General features: G+C 47.1%; 1 protein-coding gene across 7 annotated transcripts in view; it reads right to left on the bottom strand.

The window, feature by feature from the left end:
• NAV1 (neuron navigator 1) overlaps positions 1-18598 on the bottom strand; it is a 267596-nt gene extending 248998 nt beyond the window's left edge. For 4 of the 7 annotated variants that reach the window (XM_083508510.1, XM_083508523.1, XM_083508524.1 and 1 more), the window contains exon 1: positions 18116-18455. The gene's annotated coding sequence lies outside the window, so the exon portion shown is untranslated. Of the gene's footprint in view, positions 1-18115 lie in introns of all 7 variants that reach the window. The other 3 variants (XM_083508528.1, XM_083508514.1, XM_083508512.1) reach the window with 2 other exon arrangements.
• Positions 18599-23647: the final 5049 nt, after the last annotated feature.

Raw genomic sequence — 23647 nt, 5'->3', positions numbered from 1 at the left:
ATCCATTTAAAAAAAAAACAGTTAAAAACAAGTACCGGTAATTAGAAGTATTAAAAAATAATTAAAATGAGCAGCAAACTAAAAAGAGAGTAAAACATGTCAACATCTATATGTTCCGAAAGGCTTGCCTAAGCTAAAAAAATTTAAGCAGATGCTGAAAAGAATTCAGCAAAGGCACCTGCCTTATTTCAATAGACAGGGAGTTCCAAAGGATAATTGCTGCCCCACTGAAAGAATGGTTTGTTACGACTTCCGGGTTGGTGCCTCCTCTGACCGGGAGGAATCTGCTCCGTGGAAATTTGGGTCTGGCCGCCACGGCGAAGGCGGAGACCCGTAAAAATCACAGGCGGGAGAAGCCTGTGAACGTGGGATTCGGCGGGCACCTTTTGCGCCTCCCCTACTCGCGGGGAAACCCGGTTTCGGGGATCCAGAGTGACGTGGGGTGAGCGGCGCGGTGCTTCGAATCGTCTGCTTCTTACATGGAGCTAAGCCGCATAGCTGTTGCCGGAGAGCATTGACTTTTTCCTGTGGACAATTTGACTCCAAAGTAATTACCCGTGAGTAGAGCTGAGACGGGAGAATCAGATTTTATACGTTTAATTTGGCATCGAAACGGGGAGGTTCAAAACAGGAAGTCCGCCTTCCCTATTTGTAAACAGACTGAGGCAAGGAGGCTGTAGGCTGAAGTCTTGGAAAGCCTTTTGTAAAAGACTAAATTTCCATCGGTAAAGAGCATAAAACCCCCCTTGGAGGCAGGAGAAGAGGGGGGGGGAGTTGTGGACTGAGTATGCCTGCAGGAGAGAATGAAGGGAGTTAAAATACCGCCGCTCTGACCCTGGAAACGGGCTGCCAGTAGGACTGACGTTTTGGAATGTTCATTGACAGCACTTAGAACGTTCCTTGACAGCTAGCAAAGGAAGAGAAATACATTGTTTCTATTGTCTCCGGCTGCTTCTAAAAAGGAGTAAAAAGTAACTGAAATCTGAAACTAACTTTGGATTGTATGAGTTGCGTTTAAAGGGGACATTGTTGACTATTATAAATAGAAACTGTTTCCCCCTAGTGGAAGTCTCTGAAATTGGTTACTTTATAAGAGCTGGGCTAGGGAGATTTCCAGCTGCAAGATAAAAATTGTGAGACTCTGAGATTGACCTTGAATCTCTCAAGTGTTATGGCAAATGGAAAGGAAAAAACAGATGAAATGTCGACAGACGAGGCCTTAGTGGTCGCATTAGTGAAAATAAACGATTCGCTGGAACAGCTTCACAGGAAAACAGATAATCTGGGACAAAAGGTGAACACCAACACAGAAACCATCCAGAGATTGATACAGGAATTTACCTTGACACGGCAAACTGTGGATGAAGTCAGGGAGAAAACTCTTGCTGCTGAATGTAAAATAATACAACTGGAGTGTGAGAGAGCCCCATCCATTCAAAGGCAACTCAATGAACATAAGCTGACATCTGTTATGATGGAATTTAAAGAAAAACAGATGAATTTGAGGACCAGAGCCCTACCTGAATGGGGAAAGGAAAGCTTGACAGAGCTTCAGGAGGAGACAGGACTAACATCGGTTGAGAAAGAGAGGCTTTTGGGGGTCAGTATGACCGCCAAAAATGTGAATTTATTTAAGGGTAACTGTGAAGGACGTTGGATTGAAGAGAAGGGGGATTGGGAAATATGGACAAATCTGAAGTTGCTATTGTTGGGCCGAGCTGTTGTGGTGGGGATGAGGGTTGCTGTGTTGCCGGGGATGTTGCTTTTGTACCAAATAGTGCAAGTTTTGGATGGGATGGATTGTTTCAGGAGGTGGCAGAGGGATGTTTCTGGATTTGTTTGGCAGGGCAGGAAGCCTCGAGTAAAATTTAAGATATTGACCGATGCTAAAGAAGGAGGTGGACCTGCCCTGCAAGACCCCTAAACTTTGTTGTGAACCATCTGCTTTTTGCTGGCTGAGAGAATGGTTGTCTCTTGGAAGCACTGAAGTGTTGGATAATGGCAGATGAAGTTGATGGACTAGATGGAATTGGCGGAAAAGACTGGCAAGATCCGAGACCAGGGAGAAGAGTTGGTGGAAGAAGACTGGGAAAAGTTTAAAGATTATTTATAGAAATATTGTAAAATTAATGAATGTTAGAAGAATGTTGGAATGAAGTTATATGGCTTCAGTAGAAATGTTATAAGGAATTAAGTATAAATAGATTAATAGAGTATTAAAGGAAAATAAGGTTAAAATGTGTTAAGATAATTATAGGATAGAAAACAGGGGAAGATGGAAAGGAATTGCTGAAATAATTAATAGAAGTGGAATACAAAAAGGGAGGTGTGAGGAGGCCGTGGAAATATGTGAAAGAAAGATAAGATATTGGAAGTTGTTCCTTCTCTTTTGATGTGTTTTTAAATTGTTTTTGTTTTGTTTTGTTAATTTTTATGTAGTGTTTTTGTATTGTAATGTACTGTTTTTTCTTTGTTTTTTCTGTAAGTGTTTAAATTGTTGTAAAAGGAATAAATATTATTATTAAAAAAAGGAATGGTTTGTTACAAGTGAAGAGCAAGTATTATGTTGCAACTGCCCTTCTGCAGATCAAAGTGGCTGAGTGGGCACTTTTGGGGTAAGGGGATTCTGCAAGCAAACTGGTCCCAAGCTGTTAAGGGATTTATATACCAACAGCAAAACCTTGGCCTGTTAAACCAATTGGCAAGCTGTGCGGTTCTCTGAGCAGAGGTGTTATATGCTGACAGGTCTCATTTCTGTCAGCAACCGTGCTGCAGACATCTGCACTAACTACAAATTCTGGATCAACTGCAAGGAAAGCCCCACAAAGAGGGCTTTGCAGGAATCCAGTCTGGAAGTCACCAGTGCCTGAACTACTGTGGTCAGTCTCTCCCAGTCCAGGAACAATTGTAGCTCTCATACCAGGCATAGCTGGCAAAAGGCGCTTCCACACCAGTGACAGAGCTGAGGGTCCAGAAGTCCCCTCAGACTGCCTGCCTGCCTGCCTCTTCAAGGGAGTGCGACCCCTTCTTGGGGACGCAACTCACCTGACCAATTTCTCAGACACAGGAACCGCTCACTCACAGTGCCTCTGTCTCGCCCGGATTCAAGCTCAGCTAATTATGTTGGCAACGCAGTTAAAGGGTGTTTGCATTCCTGACTTTTCGGAAAGCTTTTGCCGAGTGCATAAACGACCACCAGAAGAATCGAAAGCTTACAAGTCCTGGCATTTGAAAACAGAAGGGGATTTATTCTAAAATGGTGCTGCCATCTGCTGGGGACAGCGCTGGTTTCCTTTAAAATAAAATAAAAAATATGTAAAGCCCCACATTTTGCTGGCCTGATATCTACAAACAAGTATTATCTGTATACTTATGGGACATAGGTGGGTCCACCTGTGGCCCCCCAACTCCATTTTATGCAACCCCACTGCCCCATTCTTCCATCTCATCAGAGTTCCTTCTTTCCTGCTTGTGCCTCCACATTTCACATGCACACTAAAGTCAGAAAGGAATTAATTTCACTTGCTTTTCAGCAGGGGCGTACAAAGTGGGGGTGGGTCCCCCCGGGTACCACTTGGGGGGGGTTACAAGATGGACCACTGCCTCCCCCCAGCTGTAGAGTGGCCGGGGGCACATGCGCAGTCAGTATGGGCGCCTCTCGCGTGCATCATCCATACAGATTGCCTCTTGCACGGCATCTGTATGGGCTGCTGCTCATGCACGCTGTCCATACAGGTGTCCGTATGGGCTGCCACTCGCACGCCGACTGTACCGTCCCGCCCTGGGTGCCGGAGAGGGTTCCTCCGCCCCTGCTTTTCAGAACAGCAGCTGTTTGGGTCTGTTGTAATTTTTAAAAGTATCTATGCTCATTTGAGAGTAGCCCCATCATGCTGAAATTCTCTCTTCTGGACAACAGCAAAAGTTTGGGAGCCCTTTTCTTGGTCTCATCTGATCACCCCAGTTTTGGGAGGTCTTCCAGTGGTCTGCACCTAGGAGTTAGTTGATGAGCCTGTCCACCTCCCTAGTCATAGGTCCATGGCTACAGTCCCTCAGCTTACTCAATTCTGGTGGGCATTTATTCTCCATGTAAATTTCACTACCTCCTTGACCAGGTATGTGCAAATATATTGCATTTGCATTATTTTCAATGCACCATATAGTATTTATTATTTCCTTGCTGTAACTTCCTCCTGCAAATAATACCTGCATATCAGCCCTTGACAAAACAGTTCACTGCAGGTTCCTATGACTTGAACAGGGGAAGCAAGGAGAACCATTACTTGACACATCCAGGCCCTGTCTGACATCTTCAGAAAACAACCAGCTCCCCTCTCACTCCCCAGACTTCAAACACAAATGCTGGCTTTCATTGAAAATGAGCTATAGAGCTGTCTCGTCTCATGTCAAAGCACTCAGAGCTATATATTATTTACATGTTTCTGAGTTTATTGTTCATATTAATGAGATATGTTGTTTTTTTTAAATTGGAATAAGAAAGAAAGAAAGAAAGAAAGAAAGAAAGAGCACCCAGAGCCTCAAGAGAGCTGCAGAGTGACCAGGTAAAAAAGAGGAAATGACTTGTGCCCCTTTCAGAATTGTGTAGAAGAGGGAAATCCAACAGGTGCAGTTTGTCTTGCGAAAATGGAAAGCGCAAGATCCCCATTTCCTTTTTCCTCTGGTCATGCTAGTGAACTAGCCAAGTGCTGCCTGAAAAGATGGGTGTTTTGCGTTGCTGTTGGAAGGGCACTCCTGTTCTTGTCATACCATGTTAAGGCTGCATTTCCAAATGCACTTATTAGGGAACCAGCTTCATTAAACATGGCAAGATTTATTTTTGAAGCAATGCACAACATCAGTCACTAATGGAGACCTGTAGTCAAAGATGCAGCCAGTTCTTTCCAACCAAATATATAGGCTCCAGCTTTCCTCGCCCTTCTAGCTCTAGGAAACTGCAGCCCCCCAAATTCCCACTTGCATCATCCCTACTGGCTGGGGCTCAGAGAGGTTGGAGTCCATCCACATCTGGAGGGTCATAGGTCCCCTGTCCCTGCTTTAGGCCATGCCCAGCTCTCCTTCCTCCAGCCCTCACTCCTTCTCTCTTAGGTTCAAACCACGTGTGCAGCAGAACGAGATGGCCAAAACAGGCAGCTTCACAGCAGGTAGAAGATCGCCTTTAAAATGCTCTTCCCTATGTTAATAATTCCCTGAAAACAGAAAACTACCATGACAGGCAAAGGGGCTGGCTTACAACATGCTAGCTTTCTCTTTGCATAGAAATTTAACATTGGGAAAGGATATTCTTCCACTTCCATCTATTAGGGCAAATGAGGCACTGCCTCACCATCTTCCCCTGCCTATTTTCTTGCTTATATCCAGCCTTGGCTGTCAGCTTCCTCCTCTTTAGTCTCTGTGTTATCCTTCTATAGCTTGGCATGGAGGAGGCTGGGGGCAAAACTAGCCTGAGTTGGCTCTGCCTGTCCTTGGCTCTGCCTCCACCTACTGTTGGGCTTTCCACCCTGCTAGTCCCCCTAGGCACCTGCCACCAACGCTACACTTGTCGTCTCAAGGAATTCCATCTATTTTGCCCCCTCATTCAGCTGCAGGCATAGTCCCAGTCTCAAATCCTTCCCTAGGGCTTTCTTCAGTTGTGGGGCAACAGTGGGTAGGGTGTAGATTGAAAGGACGGAGTCAAACGTGAAGTGGAAGCAGCAGGTGCTGACTCTCTGGTTTCGCTGAGGAATGCAAAGAACACCCATCTCTAGACTGCAGCTATCAACCCTACTTGACAGTTCATCCCATGCAATCCAGCCGGTCCAGGCAAAGCCATTTCAAACATTTCTGCACTGCAGCTGCATGCATTCCTCCAAGGAGGGAAGACATTTGCTGAAGCAACCAATCACATCGCTTAGGACAGCCTCCCTCAAATCTAATGCCTGTCAGATATTTTTTTTGGGGGGGGACTACAACTCCCATCAGCCCCAACTAACGTGACTAATGTTCAGGGGTGATGGGAGTTGTAGTCCTGCAATATCTGGAGAACCACAGGTTTCCCATCCCTGGTTTTACAGAAACTGAGTTGTACCTGAGCCATTTGATTTCACTGCAAGGGGTGGGGGGTCAAACAGGCATTCTGCAATGTCTTGTATACTGTGATGATGGTACTACCAAGAATTTAACAAAAGTGAAGAGAGGACAGAGTTATTTAAACTGTTGGAAGCTGCCCAGAGTGGGTGTTGGAACCTAGCCAGATGGGTGACATATAAATTAATTTATTATTATTACCATTGTTGTTGTTACCCCCACCACAGTCCCTGAAGCCTGTCTCCCATTTTATGCATTGTGTTGGGGAAAAGCTCATCATTACTTTAGGGGAATTGGCTTTTAAGCATCATCTACCTCCAGACAAGCCAGCTTGGATCATGCTCAGTATGCAACTCTCCTGCCTCTGGATGAAGAAAAGAATGTTTCAATTTCCTGGTTGCCTGCCTGTCTGCCTACTGTTCCTTTTTAAAATGCCGCTCTCAAACTACGTTTGCTTAAACACAGCTTGCAAGACTGCTCCTAAGAAGGAGAGCTGTTTTTACATTGTGCAGTGCAATGAAATCGTAGCCATGAAATCATCATTCATTTAACACAGATATAACTTAGCCTATCCTATCAGTTTACATGAAAAATCCTTCTATATGAACTGAACTTGAACCCTGGACATGCACTGAACTGCAAAATCAATTGCAAGGAGGATTTGAAATATACTTCCCCAAAGAGTTACACAGGTGTTTTCTGAAAAGCTCACAGGGAACAATTCAGAGGATTTGCTTAAATCCCCTTGAAATTAGATTTACAGCCTGGTTGTGTGCAACATACATGTTTACTCAGACATATGTCCCAGTAATTGAGAATAGGGTTGTAGCCTTCTAACTATGCAGGGCTGGGGTTGGAGGTGCTCAAACCAGTTGAAATCCGTGGAGATAAGTATGCCTAATTCTGCATAGGACTTTCTTTCCATGGTTAGCAATGCAGCCCAACCATTCAGTGTTAGAAACATGCAATGGGATCCTTATTTGGAAGTTTGTCCCAGTGAACTTAATGGGATTCACTCTCAGGAAAAAATTATGTAGAATTGTAGGGTGAACCAACATCCGCTTTCTGGCGGGATGAGCTATGAAAAACTAGTGTACAGTGGTATCTTGGATTAAGTACTTAATTTGTTCCGGAGGTCTGTTCTTAACCTGAAACTGTTCTTAACCTGAAGCACCACTTTAGCTAATGGGGCCTCCTGCTGCTGCCGCGCTGCCGGAGCACGATTTCTGTTCTCAACCTGAAGCAAAGTTCTTAACCTGAAGCACTATTAGCGGGGTTATTGGAGTCTGTAACCTGAAGCGCATGTAACCTGAAGCGTATGTAACCCGAGGTACCACTGTACTCTGTGAGCAATATTGATGGAATATATTTCTCAAAATACTCATTCGACAACCTAGCGCCAGGTATTTCCACCTGCCACTTGCTAGCTGCCAGTCAACGCTTTGGGCAAAAACACGTCTGTCTGAATCCAGTCTTAGATACGTAAGAAGTTGCCTTATGCTGAGAGCAGTCAATTGGCCCGTTTAGCTCAGTCCTGCCCAGCAGCAACTCAGAGAGGAATATTTCCAAGCCCCATCTAGAGATGCCACCAATTGAACCAGTGTGGCGTAATGGTTAGAGTGTTGGACTAGGACCTGGGAGAGCAGGGTTCAAATCCCCCCTTGGCCATGAAGCTCACTAGGTGACCTTGGGGGCTAGTCATTGCTTCTCTGCCTAATCTACCTCACAGGGTTGTGGTGGGGATTAAATGTGGAGGGGGGAAGCCATGGACACCATCTTGAGATCCCTGGAGAAAAAGGTAGGATATAAATGCAAAAAGAATGTAAATAAAACCAGGCCACCTGTGTGCTCAGCATGCGATGAACCAGTGAGCTACTATGCCCTTCACTGGGTTAAACTGGTGACCAGTGGGTGATCCAGCTTTATGTTGATGACTGGCAGGCCCTAGAGAAAGGGCCCACATCGTAAGATTTCCTCATCCTCTCGGGAATTTGGGCTCAGACAGCATACTTTGTGAAAATGGTCAGCACAGGGTCTCTGTTGCTAAGTTACCCAGCTGCTCCCTACCTTGTCTGGCTCACCCAGAGTATTTACATCGCTTTTCAAAGAATATGCATGATTACGCTAGCTCCAGTTTATCAGCCATTGATCCAGCTCACTTGCCGAGTCCCAGGAGATTCTGCAGATCTCGGAGCCACCTCCCAAATCTCTCAACCGGCTGCATTTAATTCACTAACTGCTGAGGGAGACGACTGGCTGAAAGAGATGCTCAGCTGAATTGTAAACTTAGGGAGGAAAGGGAAGGGCTGGGCTTGGATTTAAAGTGAGTTACTTGCTCCTCCTGCTGGCTCCTCTGAGGAATTGCAGGGAAGCTACAGACAAAGGGTTTGGGTATACAGTACTGTACAATGCTGTAGCCGACATTCTCGCTTTCAAATTAGCCTGGTTTAATTAATGTAAATACATTAAAGAAGCCGCCATGTCATAGTAATCATCCTGTGAGATAATGCCCCGCCAGTGAAATGAGATAGGCTTTCTCCTGCCATTCAGCCAGCTCTTGCGACTCTCCGGCAAGAGAAGCAAAGTCAAAAGGAAATATCGCAGTGGATCTCCAAAGAGCAGGAGTTGCTTGGGTTTGAAACATGGAAATTCTGCATTTGCCTCAGCGGATGGATAGCTGATGCATATATATATATGTATACACACATACATACATATGGTTAATTATAGGGAATAGAATGTGAACTATAGGGAATAGAATGTTGGAAAACAATGAAGCAACAAGAGGAAGTTATGGGCACATTGAGAAGAGAGTGTAAGAAGCCAATTCTTTGGGGGGTGTATTAAATTTGTTTTAATTGTGGTTGATTAATTAAAATTTGGAAAATCAATAAAAATGATTTGGCAAAAAAAGAAGAAAAAGAGATTCTGCCTTTGACTATCAGACTTAGCCAGGATTCCTCAAGCAATAGCTTCAGATTCCCATCTCAACCCAACAACCAGATAATCCACAGGTGTTGCTTGCCTGAACACCCCTATTCATGCCCACTGACCATTCTGGCTGGAGCTGATGGTAGTTGTGGTCCTGGAGGGCACCAGCTTAGAGAAGGCTGATGCACATAACAATGTATGCCAAACACTGTTTTAGAATATATTGGCAATGAAATGTTTTAAATTAGCTTTATGCATTGTGTAGTGTGTCCAACAAATTAGATTCCCTTACATGGAACCATTCCTTGTAATAAGGAACAGACAGCAAGTCTGCGTAGAGTACATACTTTTCTCTACATTTAAGTAAAATCCATTTAGGAAAATGGCTGTGGGTGGCATGATGCCTTAGTTTGCATTCCTAACTCCGCTTACCTGAGAGTAAGTCCCACTGAACTCAGTAGGAATTGCTCCTTTTCAAGCAGATGTTGTTGTCAGGATTGCAACCTACGCTTCTGCACAGGACAGATTATATCAGGTGTTTGTTTTTAAGCCCAAAATTCTACACTGCCGATACACACAGCAAAGCTAAATAAGATAACAGAAACTTAAACAAAGGTGTCCTTTAATTTGCAGTGCTGAAAACTTATTTGAATCCTAATTTGTCATGTTTCCTTTTTCATGACTGTTACAGGATCAGCCACTTAATTTCATTCATCACAGCTACTGGATGTGTGTGTGTTTTTGTAAAAGTGTGTGTGTGTGTGTGTGTGTGTGTGTGTGTGTGTGTGCAATAAGGTGGAGAAGGTGAAGAAGTGTTGGGGGGAGGTGGGAGGGAGAGATTTCTCCAGTTACCCTATTGGCCTGAATATAAGCCTCACTTTTTCCCCAAATTCCGACCGTGAAAAGTTAAAAGGTAAAGGTAAAGGACCCCTGATAGTTAAGTCCAGTCGTGAATGGCTCTGAGGTTAAAGTGCGACTTAAATTCGTGACCTTACAAAAATAGGCTTTTACGATATTGCTGCTGAAACAGACATACGGTAAAATGGAATGGGTGTGAGTGCCTGCAGAATTTTAAGGGAGCGGCTTATATTCAGGTATTCTCTCCCCCCCCCCCAATGAATTTTAAAGGTGCGGCTTATATTCGGGCCAATATGGTATTTATTGCATCTGACAAGGTGAGGCTTGGATCCACAAAATCCCCTGCAACAACAACAGCAAAAGTGCTGCTTCCTGATATCACAGGACTCTTTGACAGTAATTCCTTCAACACGTGTGCCTCTTTTAAGGCATTGTCATAATTAAAAGCAGACTTACCAAGAAGAGATAACCATGCAGGGGAGCCCCCAGCAACAACCCACATCCAACCCCTCCTGGTATGCCTCTTTCCTACCTTAAGAAGAAGAGTTTGGATTTGATATCCCGCCTTTCACTCCCATTCAGGAGTCTCAAAGCGGCTCACATTCTCCCTTCCCTTCCTCCCCCACAACAAACACTCTGTGAGGTGAGTGGGGCTGAGAGACTTCAGAGAAGTGTGACTAGCCCAAGGTCACCCAGCAGCTGCATGTGGAGGAGCGGGGAATCGAACCCGGTTCACCAGATTACGAGTCCACCGCTCTTAACCACTGTACTACGCTGGCTCTCCTGTATTTAAGCAGTTGCTAAAATAAAGTGACAGGGCTTCCCCCACCCTGCAAAGCACAACATCAGCTCCATGAAGAAACAACAACTAAATCTGCATTGAGCAAAAATTGGGAATGATTTATTAATTTTTTTATATATATATAATTTTTTTTAAAGAAACACTCATCTCACATGGAAGGATTCTTCCCCACAGAGAAACAAGGAGGGTGACTTTTAAAAGCTGCCTTTATTCAGCGCTCATGGATATTCTCAGAACTGTGGCTCAGGGGAGAGCAAAGAAATACAGGAGACCCCCTGTTTGCCTTGCATGCAAAGGGTCCCTCCCAGTTTCACTCTCCAGATAGGGCTGGGAACGTTCTTTTCCCGAAGAGCCACTGCTCATTCATCTCTAAACGATCCTAGATGGACCAAGCCATCTTGACTCTGTATATAAGGAAGCTGCCTCCTGCCTATGAATAAAAAATGCCAGCAGCAGTTGCAAGCAGATGACAAAGCAAAGAGGAGGCAGGGCGAGCAGCTGTGTGTCTTACCAAGTTGCTTACAGTGCTGCAGTGCTCTTCTTCCCGGCAGCCTGTAGGCCAATAAGCAACAGCGTATGGATACAGCAGGCAGATGCTGGGGCCATCTGGGATAGGAAGTCTTGTTTGGCCCAAGGGCAGACAGGAGATATCTGGTCTCAGGCACTTACTTCTTGGGGAAGCAGAGGCTCTGGCTGTCCCACAGGACTCGGTGACAAAGTGCTGAAGCCCTAAGCAGATGCTGGGGTGTTCGTGGTTGAAACCTCATCTCCCTGCTGCTCTTATCTTGCCCCATCTGACACCCAGAGAGAGGCCCCATCAGGTCCCACGGCAGACCTTGCCATGAGGAAACACCTTTTTCCTGCCTTGCTGGCCACAGCAGGGGTGGCTGTTGTTCAACAGGAAAAATACGGGATCTCTGCAGTCTATTTATAAGCCTATCTCCTGCAGCCAGGGCCTGCTGCTCAGACAAGAGGGCAAGGGCCCCGGTAGCTATTAGAGGAACACTCTGGGTCAGCCTGGTGCTGTGTTTGTTACAGGCCAACCCCAGGATATCCTGAATCGGTTCCATGGCAGAGATTCCTGCCACACACCAGGCTTTGATGTCAGCTGTAAACAAAGATCCCACCCAGGCACCTGGTTTCTCCTATGGGACACCTTCCAAGAGGAACAATCTCAACTGGAGTAGGTTTGGGTTCAGTCTTTCCCCCAGCTCTTTATACAGGAATTTGCCTTATATGGAGTTAGACCAAAAGTCCATCTAGCTCATTATCTACAGCAGTGTTCCCCAACCTTGGGCCTCCAGCTGTTTTTGGACTACAACTCCCATCATCCCTCGCTAGCAAGACCAGTGGTCAAGGATGATGGGAATTGTAGTCCAAAAACAGCTGGAGGCCCAAGGTTGGGGAACACTGATCTACAGCATAGAGGTCCCGGGCCCTAAGGAAGTTAGATTTGCCTCAACCAGAGCCAGGGCCTTCTCAACACTGGCTCCAGCCTGGTGGAACGCTCTGTCTCATGAGACCAGGGCCCGGTGGGATCTGATTTCTTTCTGCAGGGCCTGTAAGACAGAGTTGTTCCACCTGGTCTTTGGCTTAGAATCAGTTTGATTCCCTCCTCCTCTTTCTTTTTCCTTTCTCCTCCTGTGAAGAGGCTGCATCCTAATGTTTTAATGTTGTATCTTAATCTTTTAAATTGTATTTTAATCAACTTGTTTTTATTATTGGTTGTTAGCCGCCCTGAGCCCGGTCTTGGCTGGGGAGGGCGGGGTATAAATATATTATTATTATTATTATTATTATTATTATTATTATTATTATTATTATTACAGCAGTGTTTCTCGATTTCTCGATTATTACAGCAGTGTTTCTCAATCTTTTTAAACCAACACCACCTTTTTTAGCTAACCTAATAATCCCCTTTAAAACCTGACCCCCCCCAAAAATAATTTTATTTGACTTTTCATATGGATTGAAATGTCATTACTTTTTAAAAATTATTTATACTGTATGTGTTTTTGGAAACACTCACACATCCCTGAGATCTGCGGGGAAAACCAGCTTCATAGGCCCAACAGGCTTAAGTTCATTTGATGCAGGAAGGGGTTAATGCCATAAAGTCACTTACATCACCTTGGGAGGAAGGTAATCAAGTCTACCTGAGAAACTCAGCGTGTGAAGAGGCTGGTTGATCCAAGCTCAGACCACATGGCTCTAACAAGCCTCTCTTTAGTTTCTATACTAATTTAGGAACTTTTGCCACAGTAACTAAGCCAGGTTTTACTGCCTGCATTTTCTGAATGCTGTATGAATCTGACCTTTGAAGAGTTTGTAAGTAAACTGTTTTTAATTTACCGAACATGTTGTCTTTTTCAATGCCTGGGGAAGAGGGAAACTTTGGAAGGAACTTACAAGAGCATATTTTAAAGGTCTAACAGCCTATATTTCCACACTTTACTTTGCTGTACATTTTGTGACTTTAAATATCTGCTGGTGTTCTCTCACCAGAGAGTACTTGCCCTAAACCTGGATGTTGGCATCTAGGAGTTCTCTGTTTATACCTGTTTTATGTCTTTATGTTAGCTTCAGACAGCAGAACCAACTTCTGCCTACACTGTAGCAGCTAACTTGGTGACATACAATTGGACTGCCATTCCCTCTCCCTGGGTCTGGTCTTAGAAGTGGGCAATAGAAAGCAAGACATCACCAGTTTGAAGGTCTTCTAAACAGCAGAACCCTACGGATTCCATAGAACAAATTTTCCATTGCTACTAAAATGTTTAACTGTACTGAGGGCTCCACCTGTTCAACATTTCCTTCTTGCCAATACATCACTTCCCTCCTTATTTAGCCTATTATCCTCCATCATTTCAGGCACTCATTGCTGACAGTCTCCCATGATTGCCTGATGGGGCCAGACTCCTCATTTGGGAATCAATGCCCCAAGCTAAAATAAGAGCTAGAAAGTCTTGGCTGATGAGCTGGTCCAAGATGGAACATCATTTAGCTTTCTCAGGGTCCTCTTCCAGGAATCTGCCTCTGGTTTTTGCCAACTTAAAACAGACAGCCTCTTTCTGTGTTGCTTAGGCAGGCCTAATGAGCTTGCTTACCTTCTGAGGCCTCCAGTGCAAGATAATCAATAGCGGAGAAAGCAGCTCTTGGGGCAGCAAATGCTGATCTTTCCTCTGAGCTGAATCAGCCAATTTCTCCACTCTGGCTACATCTCCCCCACCAGAGTGGGAAAAGCTTCTTGCAACATTCTTCATAATCTATGCCTTAATCTCAGCAGAGTTGGGTGGGTTTCTACTTGCCTTATACTGAGTCTGACCATTTTTGTCATCTCTGACTGACACTGGTATTCCAGGGACAGGGGACATTCCTGGTCCAAGCTGAAGATGCTGGTGATTGAACCTGTGACCTTCTGCCTGAGAATTAGGAGCTCTATCGCTCAGGTTCAAAACATCTAGAGATCCTTTCTCAAATGTTTGTTTGCACCATTTAGACCTTTTCCTGTTTACAATTGCAAAAAATCACGACTAAGCCAAAAAGCCCGGATGTGAGTTAAATGGAAGAGCACTGCATTTCTCCCAGAAGCTCAGCTCATTCTGCCCCACAGGAGAGGCATGGCAGCCCTGACCCCGTGCAGTGCAAGCCAAGCTGGGAGCTGGGGATACAGCAAAGCTGCTGTGACACAATGGCCAGCTCCAACTCCAGCCTACTCACTTAACATTTCACATGCCAATTTGGCCATGTGACTTAACCCCCTTGATCTCTTGATGTCTGTGAGCATCACCCCTGCAGTGCCACCAATGGTTTGGTCTTCCTCATTCTGGTTCTAACCTGATATGGCCGTTCTCAACATTCCCATCAATAGAACAGGTGCCCCCAAAGGATCTAAAGAGCAGCGTTGCCAAAGTTTCCTACTGGCAGCGATATGATGGAAAGGCCAGCTTGAAGAAGGCAAAGGGAGGATTCCAAGCATCTGTTTGACCAGCTGAGAAATGAAAGCGCTGAGCCTGAATTCAGCTTCCTGCTGCAACCGACATAGAACCAGCCTATTCAATATGCATCTGAACTTCCCATAAATTAACCTCCCAAGATTCTCCTTTCTCCCCAAGCGAATGTTCCAAAAGAAGCCCAGGTGACCACCGGGATGAAACTGTGGCAGGAAGATCTGCTCAGAAACAAGCTAAAAGCCAAGCACAACAGGAGTGATATTCACCGAAGAGCCATGGCAGCAGGAAGGGGGCACTCCCTTTAGGGAGCTGTGCCAAGCTGTTGCCACCTCCAGCCTGCCACTCAACAAACAAGGGTTATTGTGTTGCATCTGCTGTGCTTTTCAAGGCTTCACCCGGCTAGGCAAATGTGAGCAAATAAACCTCGCGGCCCTTTTTCATAAAAGGAGAGCCGTGTCATCATTTATATATTGCCAACCCTATCCCGGCAGGCTCCGGACGAATTACAGCAACAATGTCACCAGCAATCCAAATAATTAATACAGCAGGCTTGGAGAAACAAGAGAGCTCATTTTAATAACAATGAATTCAAATGCCTCACTGTTAAGAATGATCAAGGTTTGGAAGATTAAGCTTCAGGTCTTCCTGGTCCAGGTGGGGTATGTGTAGGGGTGCATGCCAGCTTGGCTGTAAGAGGGGGGGGGGAGCCTGGTCCTCTGCTGGGTGGTCTTTGGACACACACTGCTCCCCTCCTCCCTGCTGTTTTACTTCTCTTTGTCTGTGCTTCCTAGATGCGGATCCTTGAATTTTCTGAAGACCAGACTGCCTCTTGCTTAGTGTGTCTGTACAGCAGCCTGTTATCAGAAGCATGGTGTGTATCTGTTATGTATGTAACAACAGCAACAAAACCCACATTTTTTTGCTAAAGCCGCTTAACCCAGCTCAGAGCAAACTAGCAATAAAGCATGCACACGCACATACCATAACAAAACCGAAACAAAACACAGGGAGCCTGATTTCCAAAGGAAGAATGAGCCGCGTTCATTGTTAGCCACGCTTGTTCCTTATGATTTATCAGCTTCCTCAGGAATTGGAATACCCTTTGATGATTACACAGACTCTCCTTCCTCCCCTTTAGCGCCCACAGCCCAGCCCAATGACCATTTGGCCTATTTCCTGGTAGACTATTACCAGAAATGACTTCTCCCCTGTGTCATGCTCAGGAGCCTCTGACAATACACACACACACACACACACACACACACACACACACACACACAGCATCAGCCAAGCCAGCTTTAAGCTCATATCCTCTTGGCCTGTAGAGCTGATGATGAAAAAGGGAGGCTGTAAGCTGAGCTCTGTGTTTGGGACTGGGGATGCCACACTGGCACACGAGACTCATTGTCTGGAGGGGGTTTGGATGTTACAAATAAACAGCGACAGATCTTTGTTGTGCATGCATTGTGCAAAGAGCAGGGATTTCTGCACAAAGTGAGGTGGGGCGAAGTTTGAAACCTCTGGAACTCACAAACCTCCTTGTAGGGCAGAACTACATGATCCTGCTGTTCACATTGTAGGAGACTAAATGCCATAATAATGTGAGAGCCTGCCTCCAACAGCAGACGGAGATCATTGTGGCTAGTGGTCACATATCCTCCACGTGTTTCTCTAATCCCCTTTCACCAAGTTGGTGCACATTCACTGCCTCTTACAAGAGCCAGTAGTTTAACTATGTGCTGCGGGAAGAGGAACTTTCTTAATAGCACAGCTCACAATATGTGACAATCTGTACAGCCAGTCTCAGATCCCTGGCTATGAGTTCATCTTTCCAACACATGCATTCACTGCAGACATATTGGACTTTCCTGTTGTTGGATCTAAAAACTTTATGTATGGAGCTGTAGCAGAGCCAATGTGGTGCAGTGTAAAGACAGTAGAGTGGAGTGACTAGATGCCAACTTGGACCAGGAGACTAGGGTTCAAATCCACAGCTCAGCTAGGAAGCTGATTGGGGTGGCCTCTGGCCAGTCGCCATCTTCCAACCCAACCAACCTCACAGGGGTGTTGTGAAGATAAAATTGGGAAGGGAAAAATTATGTACTCCACCTTGAGCATCTTTGTGCCACTTGCTCTAATGTGATGTCCCAAGTTACCTTTGCCGGAAAAGCAGCTATAACTGGTAAAATCCTATTCTGTCTTGCTTTACCCCAAATTAGTAAATCCCAGCACCCCCCTTGGCATGAGAGGTGGGTGGGGATTCGTCAAAGACAGAAGCAGAAATATGTCTCCCGTGCTGAACCAGGGGGCTTCTCTCTGCTCAGCCTCCCCTCCTGCACATCCACGTGGCTTTTCCTGTGTGGCAGCCCAAGCCCAAAATAAAATTGTTGAGTGACACAACTGGGTAGCCAGGAATGGGGAAAGTGTCAAATACACACAGGAGAGAAGGGGCGGAGGCAAGGAGGATTCGTAGGTGATGGAAAGCACTCAGAGTTTGGTAAGGGGGGCAGCCCATACAGGCAGCTTGTCTGTGTCTGATCATAATAAGGTGGCCAGCCTAACGAAGCCTACTCAGGAGGAAGTCCTCCTAAATTCCGTGGGGCTTGTGCCCACGTCAGCGGGGTTCGCTGTGATTCCTGCATTGCAGGGCGTTGGGTTAAAGGACCATTGGGGTCCTTCCAGCTCTACAGTTCTATGATGCTATGACAGCAGCCTGCGTATATTTTAGGATTGCATGCTCAGCAGTGATCTGGGCGGCTGGTGTACTGCTCCATTAGCTACCCCTCGCTTGCCCGTCTTCTAACCTGCAGACTGTCCGGGGGTTGCCAGCCTGTCAGCTGCTTCCTCCTCCTCCTCCTCCTCCTCCTCGGTCTCCGTCCCCTTGTCGGACTCAGCAGGGGGTGGGACAACGCGAGGATTAGTTGGCTCGACCTGCCATTGGCTCCAGCTCCGCTGTTGGTTAGTCTCCCTCCCTCCCTCCAGCCCCGACGGGCACCAGCCACCGCTCAGCCCGAGTTTGCGAGTCTCCTAATCTTCCAGAAGTTAGTCGGGCTCGTCCTCGTGCTCTCAAGTTCTGCCAGCCTGGACGGGACAGAGCAGGGGGGCCGCCCTCCCAGCCCAATTCCCACCCATCGCTGACCTTAGGCTGAGTCACCGTCTCGCGGAGCAGACACGCTGCCCTCGGAGGCGCAGCTGGGATGCAGCAGCCCCGCCAAGCAGCCCGCCTGGACCTCCGTCCGCTTGGCAAGCGCCGCCGAACAGAATGTACCAGGATCCGGCACAGCCCCTCCTTGCCAGGCTCTCCGCGGAGCTGCCGTGGGCTGGGCTGGATGCCTCGGCTGGAGAGCATCCTGCTGGCCTCCGAGGGACACAGCAGCAGAGGGGTTCCCTCGCGGGGCCACCCCCAACCCGGAGGACCACACACGCAGACACCCACCCAAAACAAGCATCCACGCGGGGCTGGGCGCACGCGTCCAAGTCAGCCACTTACCCTACTAGGCGGTCTGCGCTTCGCCCATCGCCTCGGCTCCCTCCTTTGCCTTGGTGAGAAGATCCGCCGCCAGTCCTCACCCAGCACCCCCCTCCGGCGCCTCCCCCCCCCCGTTTCCCTGTCCCCCTTTTAGTCCAGCGAGCGCCCCGTCGGGACGGCGAAGGGTGCCCCCCCTCCAGCAGCCAGCCGGCCTTTCTCGCCCAGCCCCCTCCGCGTCGGCGATGCTCAAGATCTTCAGTCCACAATGGGGGCGGCGAGCGGCAGCATCCTGAACAAAGTGCCGATCCCCGGGGATGCCGACTGGGAGGGGCGGTCACGTGGGCCCTCGGTGCCCCTCCGGCACACGCCAGCCAGCTCTTTATGCGGTGTCTGAGAAGGAGGGAGGGAGGGAGGGAGAGAGGGAGGGAGGGTGCCAGGCGGCCGTGACGTGACACACCAGCGCGCACACACGCGCTGCCTTTTCTCTTTCCTTTTCCCCGTCCCCTGATGCTTTCTCCAGAAACTCAAAGGCTCTGGCGAGCTGCTTAGTCCAGCGCCAGGCTTCCTCATCGAGAAAAGGAGCCTGAGAAAACCCTTTAGTCTTGGGGCGAGGGGGGGGTGTCCTCCTGATGACAGCTGCCTGCCCCTCGTAGGCCTGCGTGGGTGGGTGGGTCGGGGGATCCCCCTGCCAAGGTCTTTGGACCAGCCCCTCGCCTGCGTTTTTCTTTTTTCTCTCCCTGATACGTTGGGGGGGGGCAGAGGGGAGGCAGGAAATCTCTCCTCCAGCTGTTGGCTTCCTTCACTAAATGACAACAATGGTTTGGAGAGGGACGGGCGTGGTGCGCCGTGGCGAGCTTAGATTTTCAGTTTATCCAGAAGATCTCGTTAAAAAAAATGTGACTGACACGCGCACATACTCTCGCTCCCTTAGATCAGGAAGGAAGGAAGGAGGGCTTATCCATAGGATCTTGCGAATGGTGACACAAACACCTCCCCCCCCCGCGCAAGAACCACATCATTTCCTTTGCCCGACCCTCGCCAAGTCCCTCACTAAACCTCCAGAAAGGCGGGTACCTAGTTTGCTCCAAGGAAACGATCGTAAAGCTCCGTTTAATAAATAAATAAAAACAGAGCGGGGAGGGGACTTAAATGCGCCCCGTTTTTCCTTTCCTGTCCTAAAGGAAGCATTGCTAAGTTTCCTTCTGTTGTCAAAAGCTAGGGCGTGAGATTGACAGGCTCTCTTCTCGGAGCTTCCGCACATCCGAAGTCTGCAGAAGCGCCTTAGCAGGAACTCGCTGCCTGAAAGTGACAAGGGGGTGGGCTCTCCACAGTGGCCTTGCCAGAGGAGGGGAAGCCGCGAAGAAAGAGACGCGTCGTTCCCCATTTCCCAGCTAGGCTTACTGCACAAAAGCAGACGGAAGACCTGGTTCCGCCAAAAGGTGGGTTAGAAAATATTAATATATCAGTCAGCCAATGAATGCACCAACAAATTCTCAAGGCAAGGTCAGGAAAAGCTCCTTGTCAGTGTCCCAGCCTTCCCAAGAGCCAGTGGGGCTGACCCTGGGTGACCTTGGGCCAGTCACTGCCCCTCTGCTTCACCTTCTTCACAGAGTTTGTTAAGTTGTGGGTGAACATATCAGATGACACAGCGATTTTTCAAACAGCTCTTGTTTATTCACAGGCCAGAACAGAACTGAACTGAAGGGTTCAGCCAGCCTGCTTACATAGAGCTCCACTACAACACAACAGTAACAACTTTCTGTAACTATCCAATCACTGAATGTCACTTTCAATTCCTTATTTGCATATGTGGACCTGAGTGAAAACTACCGGTATCTACAGTATCCCCCTGCTGGCCCAGGGTGAGAACTTCAGTACATAACAGGGTTCTTGCTGGGATTAAATGAGGAGGGGAAGAATCATGTATGCCACCTTGAGCTCCTTTGAGGAAAAAGGTGGGACATAAATGCAATAGACAACAACAACAACAACAACAACAACAACAACAACAACAACTTCAGCCTGGTGCCCCTCTTGGGCTACAGTTCCTATCATCCCTGACCACATACCGTGCCAGTAGTCCAAGGCATCTCAGGGGCACCAAGTTGGGAGAGCCTGGTGTAGGAGCCCATCATGGGCGGGGGAAGGGGGCAGCTGCCCCACCTAAATCAAGTAAATAAATAAAAAGTATAAATAATCAGAATATTTGAAATTTAATTGCTCGCTGAGATCACTTGGATGAGGTTGTGGTGCATTCTAGCAACGCAACTGGCAAACCGGCTGAGCCAGACAGAGGGTGATGACAGGTGAGTGTCCTCCATAAATCTGGCTATGCCCATTGAACCCACCACCTTTCACCCTATTCTTAAGTCAACTACAAAAATAACCGGGCTTCAGCTCTACTCGGATCATGCCTCTGTTTTTATTCATGTAAAGGAAAGGGCCACAGTGTTTCATTTCAGGGTGGGGGGTGCAATTGTGCCCTCCATAATTATTCATAGCATAGGCACCCTCCCAAAGGTCCCCGGGACAGTTACACGGCCACATTGCACACAATAATTGCAATCACAATGAATGCACTCTATCTGGAGAAAAAACCAGCATTTCCCCAGCAACAAAATATTGACAGTCCCGAGTGCTGGCGAAATGGGTCTATTCCATAATCTCAAGCAAAGTTGAAGAAAGGCATTTGGATACCTTACCATAAAAGAGCACAGATGATGCTCTTATTTTGCAAGCAACTGGTTGTCTGGGAAAGTCCTTAGGAAAACAGCAGAGAAGGGAGCAGTATCAGCCCAAGATGTAGAAGAAGAAAAATTCCAAGTGACACCACTCCCTTCCGCTTATCAAGGAATATAGTCTGGCAAGGATTTCTCCTGTGAAAACATCTCTCGAATGAACAGAGCCTGCACAAGACCACAATCCTGCTCTTGTGCAATGCCCACCCATTTGAATGGGCCTGGATGCTGCTCTCCAGACTTCCTACGTTCAGATAATCGGTTGCTTGCAAAACAAGGACATGGTGTTTACTCTTTAGGTGTATTCCAGATGTCATCATTTGAGGTTGTGCTTCTGTTGAAGGATACAACATCCCCCCAGCCCTCACTACAAGAGTCTATAGGAAAGGCTTCGTCAACCTCGGCCCTCCAGATGTTTTGAGACTACAATTCCCAGCATCTCTGACCACTGGTCCTGCTAGCTAGGGATCATGGGAATTGTAAGCCAAAAACATCTGGAGGGCTGAGGTTGAGGAAGCCTGCTGTAGGGGACTTTCTGCCTAAGACCCTGGAAAACAGCTGCCCAAATGGGCCAGTAAGCTTGATCCTGTACAACACAGCTTCCAATGTTTTTGGGGAAAGGCCATTGTTCCCACCACATTCTAGCTACCGTACTCCATTGTATTCCTTGCCTCTGAATTCCTGACAACTGGGACAACACTATATGGAACCTACTCTCATCAGTATGCTTCCAAGATACAGTGTGTACCACTGTCTGTCTCTCAGGGTTAGCTCCACAGTTAAGGTCCTCCAGCCCAAATCTTTTTACCATTAATAGCCATGATCCACACTTTCCTTGATCAGGATGAAGCTACTGGCACTTTGCATGCAACAGCAAGAGTTCTGGACCAGATGACCATCCACCTGGGCCCTTGTTGTCACTATGCTGTCAGAATTTCAACAAGGTCACTAGCAAGGCTAGTTTTAGAGATAAGAAGCACCAAATAAAGAACCTGGCAGGTTATCTGAATATAGCATTTGGAAATTAGTTTTAAGTTTGAATCTAAGTTTGGCCTAATTGAGGGGCAGTTTTTCAATATGAGTAGGAAAACGACAGTACCCTTAAACATTTTTTTAGAAAAAAGCACTGGGTGCTTATATAGGTGCACGTTAGGCGGCTGGTTCATACATCCATGTGCTTTTGAACTAAGAATGACCCTAATTCAATAAGCAAAGAGACAGACTGCAAGGGAGTTGGTGCCTTACCTTGCTGAGTCACAGAAGAATAGTGGAATCAACGTGCATTGTGAGAGGAGTGCTGAAGGCGAGATGTTTTGTGGCAGCAGTCCTTGGCATAATGAGAATTATTATTACTATGCCTGTGCAGTAGAAAATGTGGAAGGAAAACCGAGGAGGTGTAGGCTTGGCCTTATGCACCCAACCCTTCCTGTGAGTCCTTGCAGGAGCACTGCTGCCTTCAAGGGTGGCCCAGCTGGGGCTTCATTGCCCTGATTAGGAGCCACAGGTGGCGGCTGTGGAGCTATCCAGCCCCACCTGGTTGAGGCAGGTATAAATAGTACAGGGCAATGTGGTCAGGGGGAAGAGGGTGATAGACCAAATTCTGTGGAGGCTTCTCAGGGTTGGAGCTGGTGTTGTATGAGGGTGAAGGTCTGGGGGGGGGGGACAGTTCCTTTCGGGTTATTTCTCATTGTAAGAAGGTTTACTGTTTGAGGGCTTTTGGTTGTTGCTGTTGGAGGAGGTTTTCCTATCCTGTTCAAATAAAAATATCTTTCCCCTCATATATTGACTAAAGATCCTTTAAAAGCCAGCAGAGTTAATTGGCAAAACAGCTTATTACTGTGTTTGTTGGCCCCTTTTTCTGCAAGGTAACCCAAGGTGACTTGCACTAAAAACCATAAAAACCTTAAAATCACAACATTTCAAATCAAAGGCTTAAAAACACAGTTAAACAAGTAGGCAGGCCTGCAGATGGTGTTTGAGAACCTCCATTCAGTTTCATTTTAGCCATATGATTGCTCCCTTGGCGTTGGCCATGCCTGGGATCTGATTCAGAAGCAACAGTCTGATGCCCATCTTTATACATTTCTCCTGGGAGGAAGCTAGTTCAGTAACAACTTGGCCCAAATTCCCTTTATGATTTGGGCATTTAGGGTGCAATCCTATATAGTACTAGAATTACAGTGGCTGAGAAAGTGGTCTTCTGCTTCTTCGCTGAAGAATATACCGGTAATAATAATAATAATTTATTATTTGTACCCCGCCCATCTGGCTGGGTTTCCCCAGCCACTCTGGGCGGCTTCCACAGAAACCAAAAAAACACTAAAATATCATACATTAAAAACTTCCCTGAACAGGGCTGCCTTAAGATGTCTTCTGAATGTCAGGTAGTTGTTTATCGTTTTGACATCTGATGGGAGGGCATTCCACAGGGCGGGCGCCACTACCGAAAAGGCCCTCTGCCTGGTTCCCTGTAGCTTTGCTTCTCGCAATGAGGAACCGCCAGAAGGCCCTCGGCGCTGGACCTCAGCGCCCGGGCAGAACGATGGGGGTGGAGACGCTCCTTCAGGTATACTGGGCCGAGGCCATTTAGGGCTTTAAAGGTCAACACCAGCACTTTGAATTGTGCTCGGAAATGTACTGGGAGCCAATGTAGGTCTTTCAAGACCGGTGTTATGTGGTCTCGGCGGCCGCCCCCAGTCACCAGTCTAGCTGCCACATTCTGGATTAGCTGTAGTTTCTGGGTCACCTTCAAAGGTAGCCCCACGTAGAACGCATTGCAGTAGTCCAAGCGGGAGATAACTAGAGCATGCACCAC

The sequence above is a fragment of the Podarcis liolepis genome, assembly GCF_965112155.1.
Source record: "Podarcis liolepis genome assembly, chromosome: 6".
Lineage (NCBI taxonomy): Eukaryota > Metazoa > Chordata > Lepidosauria > Squamata > Lacertidae > Podarcis > Podarcis liolepis.
The sequence above is the reverse complement of the archived record's forward strand: the minus strand, read 5'-3'. Positions and strand labels throughout refer to the sequence as shown.